Below are 14,291 nucleotides of genomic sequence, written 5' to 3'. Positions count from 1 at the left end.
AATTACAAGTGCAGCATCTAGAAGTTGTCTCTTAAAGACACACCTTTTATATCACTTTGTCCTGATAAACGCTGTGGCAAGTTGTCAGTCTCTTTACAGTGCTGAGCAGGCTAGAAGCAAGTCTTTTAAAAAGAAGTGCAGGTTACTTTAATATATCCAAATGAGCATTGGAAAAACTGAATCGTATGGTACAAATGGCTTGTGGTGAATGATGCTACCTTTATGCACAGCCAAAAGCATACTCACAATCCTTTGTGTGTTGAGGGATTGACCCTTTGTGTGTTGAGGGGTTCAGGAGGAAATGAATGAGAAGTATAAGGAATATAGGTTTTTGAATCTTGCTTCTACTTTTACAGGTTGTATGGCTGAGTAAATAACTGTCTTCTCTGAACCTCAGTTTCCTATCCTTAAAAATGGGCATACAACTTCTTGGGTGGTTATTATAAAGATCAATGTATTAGTGATAAAAATTAATCTAGAAAAAGTGAAGCACATGAAAGGTAGTCAGTAATATTACACCTTCAACTCTGTTCCATAAAGAGCTCCAGGGTACTCTGAGAGATCTTTCTACAAATGAAGAAATTTCTACTAATATTCAGAATGCTTCAGATTGAACCCTGTCTTCATTATGAAGTAGCTGTGTGAACTTGGATAATTTTTTTTTAAACTTATTTTAGTCTCAGATACCTCATATATAAAATAGGGGTAAGAATCCCCATTCTGTCTATCCATAATGACAGAGTTTTTATGAGGACCCCCTGAAACATGTGAAGTTGTGAGTGGTGAGTTCTTGTTAGCATTGACAGCGTTCAGTTAGAGTAAGCTACATCTTCCGTTATTCAGTATCTGTTGTGTGCTAGGCCCAGTGTTAATATACATTTGTCCCTGCAATCTCACAAGGCTGGTACATTTTGCATTAGAGGAAACTGAGGTTTAAACAATGTAGGAATATTTCCTATGTTAGTTTTCTAGGGATGTTGAAACAAAAGTATCATAAACCAGGTGGTTTAAAACAGCAGAAACTTACTTTCTCAACATTATTCAAAAGCTAGAAATTCAAAATTAAGATGTTGACATGGTCATGCTCCCTCTGAAACCTGTAGGAGAGATTTGTTCTTTTCCTCTTCCTGGGTTCTGGTGGCATCAATCTTTGAAATTCCTTGATTTGCAGATGTATCACTCTAATCTCTGTCTCTGTCATCACATGAAATTCTCTATGTTTCTATGTCTCTGCTTTCCCTTCTTTTAAGGACATCAGTCATGTTAGATTAAAATCTACTCTAATGATCGCATCATAACTTGATTACATCTGCAAAGATCCTATTTCCAAATGAGGTTACATTCACTGGTGCCCCAACAAATCATTTTGGGAGTACAATTTACTCTATAACATCACACAAACCCAACTATCTAGAAAGTGTTACAGATATGATCCCAGGAATTCTGTTTCTAGAACTTGAATTCTTAAGCAGTAAGATTTACTAGAAATTCATCTATTTAGATGTTAGTTGAGCTAGAATTGGTACCTGAGCTGCATGAGTCCCAGGTCACTGACTTTCATTCTTTGCCTGACTGCCTTTGAGAAAAAAACTATTCTGAAGTAAAAGTAGCAGGATTTTTTTTTTCTCCATTTTAATAGATAATGATTTTCTGTTGTGTTTGAGATCCTGATTTTTAAAGAAAGTAGGGTGAATAATTGGCTATTTTAGTGAATAGTGAGTAAAGATACACCCCTTGTCAACTCTCGGTCTGTTTTTGGGTGGCGTTGATCTTCCCCAATCCTGTTTTGAGGATGGGCATGTGACATGGGCTCGGTCAGTGAGAATGTCCTATCTCACTGGCTTCACTGATAAGATTGAGTGATGGGCAAGCAAAACCAACCAGGTCAATGGGACACAGAACCGAAAGTCATATCCAAAAATGTTGAAAAGAAAATATTAAAACATTGTTTTCACTCATATCAGGTGGAGTTGATAAACTATGAAGAGGCAAAAGATTGAAGGTGGGAGGAGAAGGGGACAACAGAGGATGAGATGGTTGGATGGCATCACTGACTCAACGGACCTGAGTTTGAGTACACTCCAGGAGTTGATGATTTACAGGGAGGCCTGGCGTGCTGCAGTCCATGGGGTCACAGAGTCGGACACGACTGAGCGACTGAACTGAACTGAACTGAAAGAGGCAAAGCTGACCAACTTCCTACTACTGTATAAATAATCTTCTGGGGTTAAAGTTGACAGAGAAGAAAGTAATGTTGAAAATGAAGAGCATCTAGGTTCGGATGTTGCTGATGTTCATCTATTTCTGAACTTTTAGTTCCGTGAAACCACTATTTAAATTTTTTGCCTAAGCTAGTTTACTCTTTTGTCAATCACAAAATAATACAGTGGTTTCCTGGAATTTGAGACTTGAATATCATTTAGAATGTGTACCTTCCTTGAGACTGATTCCCTATATAAGGGATAAAGAAGTACACTATTATTAGAAATCAAGTTTTATATCAAATAATTATTAGAAATTATTTGATATAATAAATATTACTGGAATCAAGATTACTAGGTATATATCAATAACCTCAGATATGCAGATGACACCACTCTTATGGCAGAAAGCAAAGAACTAAAGAGCCTCTTGATGAAAGTAAAAGCAGAGAGTAAAAAAGCTGGCTTAAAACTCAACATTCAGAAAACTAAGATCATGGCATCCAGTCCCATAACTTCATGTCAAATAGATGGGGAAACAGTGGAAACAGTGACAGACTTTATTTTTGGGGCTCCGAAATCACTGCAGATGGTGACTGCAGCCATGAAATGAAAAGACGTCTGCTCCTCGGAAGAAAAGTTATGACCAACCTAGACAGCATACTAGAAAGCAGAGATATAACTTTGCAACAAAGGTCTATGTAGTCAAGGCTACACTAGAAAACTCTTGAGAGTCCCCTGGACTGCAAGGAGTTCCAACCCGTCCATCCTAAAGGAGATTAGTCCTGAATATTCATTGGAAGGACTGATGTTGAAGCTGAAACTCTGATACTTTGGCCACCTGATGCAAAGAACTGACTTATTTGAAAAGACCTTGATGCTGGGAAAGATTGAAGGCAGGAGGAGAAGAGGACAGCAGAGGATGAGATGGTTGGATGGCATCACCAACTCAACAGACATGAGTTTGAGAAAGCTCCGGGAGTTGGTGATGGACAGGGAAGCCTGGCGTGCTGCAGTCCATGGGGTCACAGAGTCGGACATGACTGGGTGACTGAACTGAGTGACTGAGAGCCTGAACCAATTACTAGAAAAATGTCTGATCTTGATATAATAGAAGAAAAAGATAATGCCATTATCAAACGTAACTTGAATATCCTTTGAGTTATATATATCCTGGGGATAAAATTCAATCACATTCACAATTTTTGTCATTGTTTTTAAAAATTTATTTTTTTAACTGGAGTAAAATTGCTTTAAAATATTATGTTGGTTTCTGCCGTACAACACAAATCAGCCAAAATTATACATGTATCATCTCCCTTTTGAGCCTTCCTTCTGTCTCCCCACCCCAAGCCTCTAGGTCAGAATGCCAGACTGGGCTTCCTGTGTTATACAATAGCTTCTCACCAGCTATCGTACACATGGTAGTGTATATATGGGGCTTGCCTGGTGGCTCAGCAGTAAAGAATCTGCCTGCAATACAAGAGTCGCAGGAGTTGTGGGTTCAATCCCTGGGTCAGGAAACCCCTGAAGGAGGGCATGGCAGCCCACTGCAGTGTTCTTACCTGGAGAATCCCATGGACAGGGAGCCTGGTGGGCTATAGTCCATAGGGTCTCAAAGAGTCGGACACGACTGAAGCAACTTGGCCTGCACACACACAGTGTGTATATGTCAGTGCCACTTTCGCTGCTCATCCCACTCTCTCCTTCCCCCACAGTGCCCACAAGCATTCTCTACATCTCCATTCCTTCCCTGAAAACGGGTTCATCAATACCCTTTTTCTAGATTCCATATATGTGCACTAATATACTATATTTGTTTTTCTTTTTCTGACTTAAAACTGTACTCTGTATAACAGGCTCTAGGTTCATCCACCTCACTAAAACTGACTCACATTTGTTCCTTTTTTATGGCTGAGAAATGAGCTTCCCAGATGGCTCTAGTGGTAAAGAACCCACCTGTCAATGCAGGAGACATGAGAGGTGCAGGTTCGATCTCTGGGTCAGAGAGATCCCCTGGATGAGGCATGACAACCCTGGGCATGGCAACCCACTCCAGTATTCTTGCCTGGAGAATCCCTTGGACAGAGTAACTTGGTGGGCTACGGTTCAGAAGGTCGCAGAGTCAGACATGACTGAAGCGACTTAGCACACTCGCACACCTGGCTGAGTAATATTCCACTGTGTGTGTGTACCACACTTCTTTGCCCATCCATCTGTTGATGGACATCTAGATTGCTTCCCACATTCAGAATTTTCAAGTGTGCTCAATAGACAACCCAGCAGCCACTGTGAACTCTCTTGTACTTGCTGATCACTTTATTTCAGACACAGACATTTCTTAAGGCCTCATTTTAATGGGCATATCCTTGAATTAGACCTTTTTGGAAGCCACTTCTCTTCACATCCATTCTCTGCTTGTTTCCAGAAAGTTTGTAAAACAATTTAACTTCAAAGTCACATGAGTTTCACTACAGTTAAGAATTGGGGAAAATGATCAATGAATATGTGCTTAAATTGCTTTATAATTTCAAAACCTGTTGTAACTGATAGATAAGAACCAGTCTCTCAATTGCCAACCAATCTGACAAATTGTAATAATAAAATACAGGCAGTATGAAGGGTCTTCCAAGGAGATATGCACAGCTACTAGGAAGATTTATGGTTGATCATTTTAAAATACAGATGAACTATTTATAGCAGTGAAAGGTTCTGAGTGGAAAGATAAAAGTCTTGCTAAAATAAAATGCTAGTGTTTCTTTAGATCAGAATGAAAACAAGACAAATTACTAGATGAGATGTAATATACATTTGAGATGGCTCACATTAGGGCAGAACTGCTGTTTTTACAAATAACTTGGCCACATTTAACTTTGTTAGTCTTGCCAGTCATGTGGAGTAACTTGGAGAAATACTTCAAATTGTACCCAGAATCAGAGTAATTAAAAGCATAAAGTCCCGAGGAACATTACATGAGTTTAGTCCACTTTCTGAATCCTACCACTTATGAGTTGTGTGATCTCTCTGTAAATCAGGATCCTCCTTGGAAAACCAAGAAAAATCATAGCACTATCTCATAGGGTTCTTATAATTTTAAATGATGGGCACATAAAAGATGAGATTATAGTATGCCTTGTGTATAGTAACTCCTCTATAAATTATAAGAATTAACAATGATATTATTAAACATGCAGATGATGGGGGCAGTTGTTTTTAGTCATAGAAATAATGATCATAATTTTTGTTCTGTGCATCATCTTTGAAGAACAAAGCCTCAAGAAATAGTTGTTCAGCATCCACCATGAGTTAGGCATTGTTTCCACTGGTTTTAATTCACTGAGACAGATCAGTGAACAAAACTGACAATGTTCTCTGCCTTTATAGTATTTTTTTCTAGTGTGGGTGGAGATAGTCAATAAATAATACACTAAGAAAAGAAGTACACTGAGGAGTTGTTTTAATGTGAAGAATTCTATGGGGAAAAATGAATATAGAAAAAACAAGAGGAATTGAAAGTTCTCAGGAGTGTAATTCTAAATAGAGTCATGTATCATTTGGGGTGAAATTCTGCGCGTGTGAGCGCACACACACATACACGCACACACTCCTTAAAAATTCCTTAATGTCTTAAATCTTTATCTGAAGAGAGAGAGACAAAGAAAGACACAAATATGGCATATGTGTTTATATATATATATGTGTGTGTGTGTGTGTGTGCGTGTGTGTATGTGTGTAAATATAGAGAGACAGAGACAGAGAGATAAAGTAACAGAGGGAGAGAGAGAGCCAGAGAGAGAGCCAGAGAAAGAAAAGAAATATATATATATTAAGAAATTGGCTCATTTGTTTGTGGGAGCTGACCAGTAATAAAATCTGTAGGGCAGATCAGCAGGCGAGAAGCTTGGGCAGGATCTCTTATAAATCTTGAGCCAGAACTCTTTCTTCTCATGGGAACCTCAGTTTTTTGCTCTTACGGCCATCGGCTATGTATGAGTCCCATTCTTATTGTTAAAAGTAACCTCTGAACAACTGATTATAAATGTTAATTACATTTACAACATGCCTTCACAGAAACATCTAGACTGGGCACTATAGCCTAGTCAAGTTGACATTTATAATAATCATCAAAGTAGTCATGGCAGGTCTTAAGAAAAAAGTGACGTTAAACCAATATTTGAAGGATATGGAGGAGGTACTCACATGAATATCTACAAGGAAGAACTTTTCAGGCATAGGGAATATTCAGTGCAAAGCCCTTAACTGTGGAGTGTGACTGGCATGTCTGAGGAACATCAAGGGGACCAGTGTGGCTGGAGTGGAGTGAAACAGTGGGAGCATAACAAAGTATATAGTCAGAGAATAAAGAGGTGACTGATGTAAGGCCTTGTAGACTATTCTAATGAAGAGGAATATGAAATGAAAGAAGAATAACTAGAGAGTCAATGAATATAACACTAAGTTGGTGGGATATAGTAATATAAATATTTACCAATGTTTGAAATCTAGATATGTCTCAGAATGGTCTTGGATGTTACAGCTCTGAAGGCCAAGGAAAGACAAAATTTGGCAATGGAAATAGGGAATATATGTGATTCTCTGAGAAGCCAAATGATACAGTTATGCCTCCCAAAGCAGGGAGTACAGGCCCCTGGAGGCAAGTGCTGAATGTGTCTTGCTCACCATGTATCCTTTTACTAGCACCTAGTAAAGTGCATGGTATGATGTGTCATTAAGATTTTTAAAATGAAAGGTACCTCTACTTACAGCCGGTTTCTTATAGATTGCGCCTCAGTTTGGGAAGCTATTACTACTAGTCTATAGGCAAAGGGATGCTCTCCTGACCGTAATCCAGTCCTCTCATTGTTTTCCTGTTCCCAGTGTTGTCTCATTTCTGCTTCATTCTTGATCCTTTTATTCGTCTGCCATTCACAGTCTCTGGCACAGGATTGAGAATGGAACTCACCCCTTGTTATTGATGACTCTGATGTTGGCATACATTTTTCTGGGCTTTCGAAATTCTGAGTTGTAAAGTATTAGTGGATAATCTGAGAGAATATTTTTATCAGATGAATGAATGCTTATCATAGTCTTTGATTTATAGGAGATTTATGAATAATGGAAACAAGCAAAGGCAGAGAGCCCCGATCATTTAGGTATCTCCATTTTGAAATAATGGAAGCCTAGAGGAAATGTGATTGAAATAGATGGACTCACAAATGGGCAAAATAGGAGCAGGATGAACATAAATTCATCCAATTCTTAAATACTAAAAGTTTTCAACCAACCCAAGGGAATAATGTACACCATAATAATTGACAACACTTACAGCATAAGGAAATGCAAGTTAAAATATAGATAGATTCAAGAATGGATAGATTTAATTCTCAGAGCACAAAGTCATAGTGTTATTGGGAAGCATATTTTTAGAGGAATACTATATAGCTTAGATCTTATAATGTTATATAACCTGTCCTTAAACTGGGGGTGTTTAACACCATGTTCTTGTATAAAAAAGTGTGCTTATATATTGATACTTAAGTTGATAATAAACTTTAAGATATTAATGCTTTATAGCACAAAACCTACAAATAATAAGGAAATAAACAATATTCTATACTGTGTATTTCGCATAATCAGTTAATTCTCAATAAATGATTTAATTGATTTTGTTAGTTTTTTCTATTTGCAGCCTACCTATTATTGAAATTCAACAATAATCTGACAGAATCGACTGCAAATAAATGCTTGATTATTATCAGATTTGACAAAGAAGTCACTAATGACATTGATAAATGACTGTAGACCCAATATAAATATTGATTGATATTTTCATTTACTTTAAGGAATAAGGTGAAAGTGAAACAATGAAAATGCTGATTGCAAGTCTATTCATTCTTCAATCATGCAAGTGATTTCTTTGCTAAATGAATAAAAGTTTTTGAATACCAGAAGAATATTTCCTTGTTTTGGGGGGAAATTTATAACGTAACAGCTAGAGACATGATCCACTTTAAATTTAATCTTCATTTATTAACATTTTTCATCACTTTGTGTCTAGACAACCAAAGAAACAATACATCAACCTTTACTTCATAGCATTTGATGGTTTCTGCGGTTTTAATTCTCCCAGAAGAGCCAATTTCAAGCTACCAATGTAATGTCATGGAACTGGGAAAAGATGCACAGAATCTACTATTATATAGTATGTCTTTATAGAGTTAGAATAGATGTAAATAGCCTCAAGAGCATAATTACCAGTAAAATATGGCAAAAAAAAATCAGGAAATGATGAGTTTTGAGTATTTATGACCTTTGTTTCTAATATTTTTAATTGTGAGTTTATGTAACATAACTTTTTTATAGTGGCTGTGTTTCAAAACTAGTTGACAAAATTTCTGAGCATTTAATTTTGGCTTTTGCTGGTCAATACAAGCAGTTCCAGACCACCACTAGATATGGCCACAGGCAAGAAAATCCATCCTTCCCATATACTGTGTTTTGATAGATATCTTAAACACAGAGCCTGGACTCATTAGAAAAAAAAAATTGATCATATGTGCCATTATTTACATTCTTCTGTTAAGAAATCAATTGATTCTTGTCTCCTAGGCCCTGCTATACTTATAGATTATCTTCTTTAAATGGACAAAAATTATGCAATTCTTTTTTTCTCCATATTTTCAGCCAAAATAGTTAGGGAGAAATAACCATACACATTAAAGTTTGTTTTTTTCAAAATATTTTTTTCCAATTTACAGGATTAGGTATTTCATAACAGAGTAAATAAAAGCACAGCATAAGAAAATATCATAAAGCCTGATTTTGTCAATCCGCTTTACCTTCCTTTAACATGCATATCATTTTCTTCTCAGAAACCAGTTCAGGATTGCAAGTACTGGCTTGAATACAGTTTGCTTTGCTTTCTTTTGGCTTTCCTAAACTGTCTTGCAAAAATATCTATAGTTTACCACCCATTTTAGTTCTATTTATAGTTCTTAGTACCTTACCCCCAATTTTCAAAAATTATTTCTATCAGACACTAAAAGATCTATAGTAAGCTCTTGAAACATCAGAAACCCTCACTGTAGTTAGTTTTCTGATGAAGTAACTATTTTTGGAGCATATGGTTCTAAAAATCTGTTTTGGGATATTTCCAGCCATTTTGAACATAAACCTATATTCTTGTCCAATATACTGCTTAAAAGTCATTTTATTCCTGAGAAAGAAGTACCAGAGTTAACCATGTAATTTTCAGAGCAGCGCTATTCTCTACTGGAATAGATGTCTTTATTCCTGAAGGTGTTATTGATTCAATTACAAGTGATTTTGCTGTTCTGAGGCCTCAAGTTTTCCAACAATTCACTTCTGGCAAAATTTTATTCTAAGTGTCCCTGTGACTAAGTACATGCATCAGTGATATTGAAGTAACGGTACATTAATCACATCCCAAGTAATGAGTTTGTTGGGCAGAGAAACAAACTGGAAGCATAGATTTTTGTGTTTGTTCAGAATGAGTGTTAACAGATGACATCTTGCAGGCTAATCATTTACAAGCATGCCTATTTTCTTTGGCTGCTTTCCACACTAAGAACTTATGATATTCTAGTTTAGATCTCTGAATAAACACAATATAGGGAAACTGGATAAACTGGACAATAAATACATCTGGTTCTCCCAAATAAACATTCTTTATATTTTCCCAAAGCAATGTTTGAAGTGGGTCATTCTGAGGCACATATGTATTGTAGGCTGATATTAATGCTAAATGGTATTGACATAATGAAAATGAGGCAGGCATTAATTGGACCCAGAAAATGGATATATGATTCCAGAAATTTCAGTGATGTATGAAATCTTTGACTACCATGTGACTAATTGTGATTCTACATGAATTTTGTATGTAACTAGTTTTATGACAATGAGGTTGTGGATAAGAAAATCTTTTGATTCTAAGTTTCTTAAAAGAAACTAATGAAAACTCCGAAATGATTATAATAACTGCCTTCTGCTTCTTCTCCAGGGCCTTTCACATGTAGATCATGTGATGAGATGATAGTGAGACTGCTGTGTGGGGTGTCCAAGAAGTGTCCTTACAGGTAGTGGACATTTTGTCTGTCCTTTGTCCCTTCCTCCTGCTGCCTGAAATTGAAATCCCCAGGCCTCACAGCTTTCTAGAAAAATGAAATAGCCAGGAGAATCGGAACTAAATACTGTAGAGCAGGGGTCCCCAACCTCCAGGATCTAATGCTTGATGATTTGAAGTGGAGCTGATGTAATAATAATAGAAATAAAGTGCACAGTAAGTGTAACGCACTTGAATCATCCTGAAACCACCCCGTTTCCCAGTCCCTAGAAGAACTGCCTTTCAGGAAACCATTCCCTGGTGCCAAAAAGGTTGGGGACTGCTGCTATAGAGTAATGAACGAGAAAGAGCTCCCTGATACCATGGAGCCATCACATCACCTGTGGACTTATTTCACTGGGTCTTTGTTTCTCAGAGCTGAATATACTGTAATTAGTACACATGCATTTGCATTAGTCTATTTAATCCATACAAGCAAGGAGGTACTATTATTAACATCAGCATTTTACAAATGAGTAAAGAGTTGCAGAGACAAATGAAGTAACCTGCCTAAAGTCAGATATCTCAGCACAGAGCTAAGTCAGGATTTGAGCCCAGACAATCCTTTTCTAGAGCTTCTTACCTGCAGCTCTCTATGAAAACAAACAAGAAAACTTGACTTAATCTATCTGATAAAAGCAGTGAGCATCTACCATATGAATAAATATAAAGTGGCAGGTACAATACTTCATAATTTTAATGGAACTTTACAAAGCATCATCTAGTTACCTCATCTTCTAGATTCCAGTGAGAGAAACAGCCTCAGTGACGCTGAAGACTTGGAAAGACTTTAATGCTGTGCAAAGTGCTAGGGCTGGTCCTGACAATATGATAATAAGAGAAAGAACTGTTTTTGTCAAAATAATTCAAATGCTGTGGTTTGTAAAGGGCCATAGGGGAAATATGAAATTATTTGTCATAGATGCTCAGGGTACTCTTATTCCTGAAAATTCTTAATAGAATGGCTTGATTTTTAGAGCATAAAAATTGGTAATGAGATGATTGATAGCTGAATAAAAGCATTTGGTCAGAGTGCTTAGCTATTTGATACCAGTTAGAAGAGGTGAGATGCTACATTTCTGGATGAAAATATATTATTTATCTCAAATATATTCCTGGCCCTAGTCAGACTGATTGATTCTTTTTTTTCTTTTTTAATTACTGTTCTGCATCTGTGGTTATTCCCTTTCTAAATCATGTCCAGTTGAACTCATTTCTCCAGATCACACAGACCCCAGTTTCATTCCTGCTTTTTCCAAAAGGGCTTTTCCTGATTAACCTGGTCCAGCATGATCTCTGTCCTCTGCAGAATCTAAAAATGCTCTATTTGTTTTGCTTTGCACAGGTATTATATTGCTTAGAGATCCTTGCAATGGATTCCTGGCATGTCTTTTCAAATGCACAGAGTTCTGTGACTGTGCATTACATCTTCTGTGAGTGTCCAAATGTTAGTTACCTAGGGCTCCTTTGCTTTTCACAGATCTGGCGGTGGTGGTTGGTGGTTTAGTCGCTCAGTTGTCTCTGACTCTTGTGACCCCATGAAATTTTGCCCACCAGACTCCTCTGTCCTTGGAATTTTCCAGGCAAGGATACTGGACTGAGTTGTCATTTCCTTCTCCAGGGGTTCTTCCTGACCCAGAGATTGAACTCAGGTCTCTTACGTCTCCTTTATTGCAGGCAGATTCCTTACTGACTGAGCCACCAGGGAAACCCAGAGATCTAAACATGATTAATTTCAATCCTGGCTAATTCCATGCCTGAGAAATCTGATTTTCTCAGGATTGCTACTCCTTTTTATGGACATTTTCTCTCATCTCTTCTTTACCTCTCATCTTTACATACACATATGCTTATCCCTTATCCTTTTCTCCAGTCTCCACAAGATGTATATTCATGCTACAGATTTTGTGAATTAGTAATGTGAACTGAAGATGCAGGGGTGGGGTGAGGAATGGGAGGCACCTCCTCAAGCAACACTCAGTTAGCTACCATCTTGCCAGCTTGCTTACATCTCTCACTCTCTTATCCTCATCTCCTCCTCCCCAGATTATCCTCTCTAGCTCTAACTTTCCCCCTCTCTTATGCATAGAAAGTCAGCTATTCTCAGCTTCTGAGTAAAACTTGCAAACCTAAACCCATAAAAGTACAGCAGAACAAGGCAACTTTGAGTTACTAGAATCCATGTTCTTTAAGAAATACTTGGTAAGATAAAAAGGCTTTTTTTCTATTTTACTTGTAGACTTACCAACTTGTATAAGCTGCAGATTAGCTCAGTACCAAGGGATGTATTAGGCCCTGGAAATGCAAAAATGTAAGAGAATATCCTTGACTTCAAAGAACTCCCAGTCTAGGGAAGAGACTGACATAAACAGATTGTATTAATATAATACAGTGAGAATAAATTTAATAAATTAAATGAAGTGATGGAGGTCTAATAGTGTGATATATGAGCCAGTTTGAAGTTTAAAGTAAGTTTCCATCTATGAATACAGAACAGAGCTTGAAGCAAAAAGAGTTACCCAAGCAAATGGAGGTTGAGAGTGGGGCATGAAGGGCATCCTAGGCAGTTGGAAGTTAATTCACAAAAACATGGGGATCTGATGAAACCTGAGATATATGTAGATACTACCACAAATTCAGAATTTTAGGACTGCAAGTGTAAGGAGGAAGCTAGGAGATAAACTTGGATTTAGATGATGGAATACAGGTATATGGGCTTCCCTGGTGGCTCAGATGGTTAGGAATCTGCCTGCAACACAAGAGATCAAGGTTTGATCCCTGGGTCAGATAGATCCCATGGAGAAGGGAACGGCTACCCAGTCCAGTGTTCGTGCCTGGAGAATTCCATGGGCAGAGGAGCCTGGTGGGCTATAGTCCATGAGGTCATAAAGAGTCATATACAACTGAGCAATTTTCACTTTTTTTGTGTGTGTGCAACTATACTATCTCATGTGAAGGAGCTCAAACTTTATCTTGAAGGCAAAGGTAAACTGCAAATGACTTTTAGGAATATGTATGCGGGTCCTGATCATATATGCCCTTTAGATAAAGATGGATCGAAGGGAGGCAATATAAGGCAAGGACAATGACAATCATTAAGATGAGAAGCGATAAGTACTCAACTTAGGGAAGTAAACGTAGGCACACTCACTAAATACAAGTGAAGATGCTATGCTGTGTGATTCCAGGAGAACCACGGTTTACAGTGTGGTTGGTGACACAGTTGCAGGGCAGTTGGAGTGAAAAGACAGATTGAGGCAGTATTGGGGGTAAAAGTCAGCAGTCCTTGATATTTGTGTGAGGAGGGAGAATTTTAGGGAGACTATGAGGCTTCTGGGGGCTCCCCTGGGGGCTCAGATAGTAAAGACTCTGCCTGGAGTGCAGGAGCCCTAAGTTCAATCTCTGAGTCAGGAAGATCCCCTGGAGAAAGAAATGGCAACCCACTCCAGTATTCTTGCCTGGGGAATTCCATGGACAGGAACCTGGTGGGCTACGGTCCATGGGATCAAAAGAGTCGGACATGAATGAATGAATAACATTTTCACTTTCACAAGGTTTCTGACATGCTGCTGCTGCTGCTAAGTCGCTTCAGTCGTGTCCGACTCTGTGCGACCCCATAGACGGCAGCCCACCAGGCTCCCCTGTCCCTGGGATTCTCCAGGCAAGAATATTGCAGTGGGTTGCATTTTGCAAGAATGCAAAAATCTAAAGATTATATTTCAAAGTATTCTTATGGAAGAAAATGACAACCACTCTGCCTTCTACTCTTGTAAACTGGACTATATATAAGAGCAAAAACATGGCTTTGACCCAGAGTCCGTGAAATACAGTGAAATGACTCAACAAAAGTGAATAATTGGTATGTTGTTGCACTTCTAAACATGTTTCTATTATTTGGATAATGTAAGAAAAGGCAGAGGAACCAGAGATCAAATTGCCAACGTCTGCTGGATCACTGAAAAAGCAAG

Source organism: Bubalus kerabau, chromosome 15, assembly GCF_029407905.1.
Source record: "Bubalus kerabau isolate K-KA32 ecotype Philippines breed swamp buffalo chromosome 15, PCC_UOA_SB_1v2, whole genome shotgun sequence".
NCBI classification, from domain to species: domain Eukaryota; kingdom Metazoa; phylum Chordata; class Mammalia; order Artiodactyla; family Bovidae; genus Bubalus; species Bubalus kerabau.
This window is presented reverse-complemented; position numbering follows the sequence as displayed.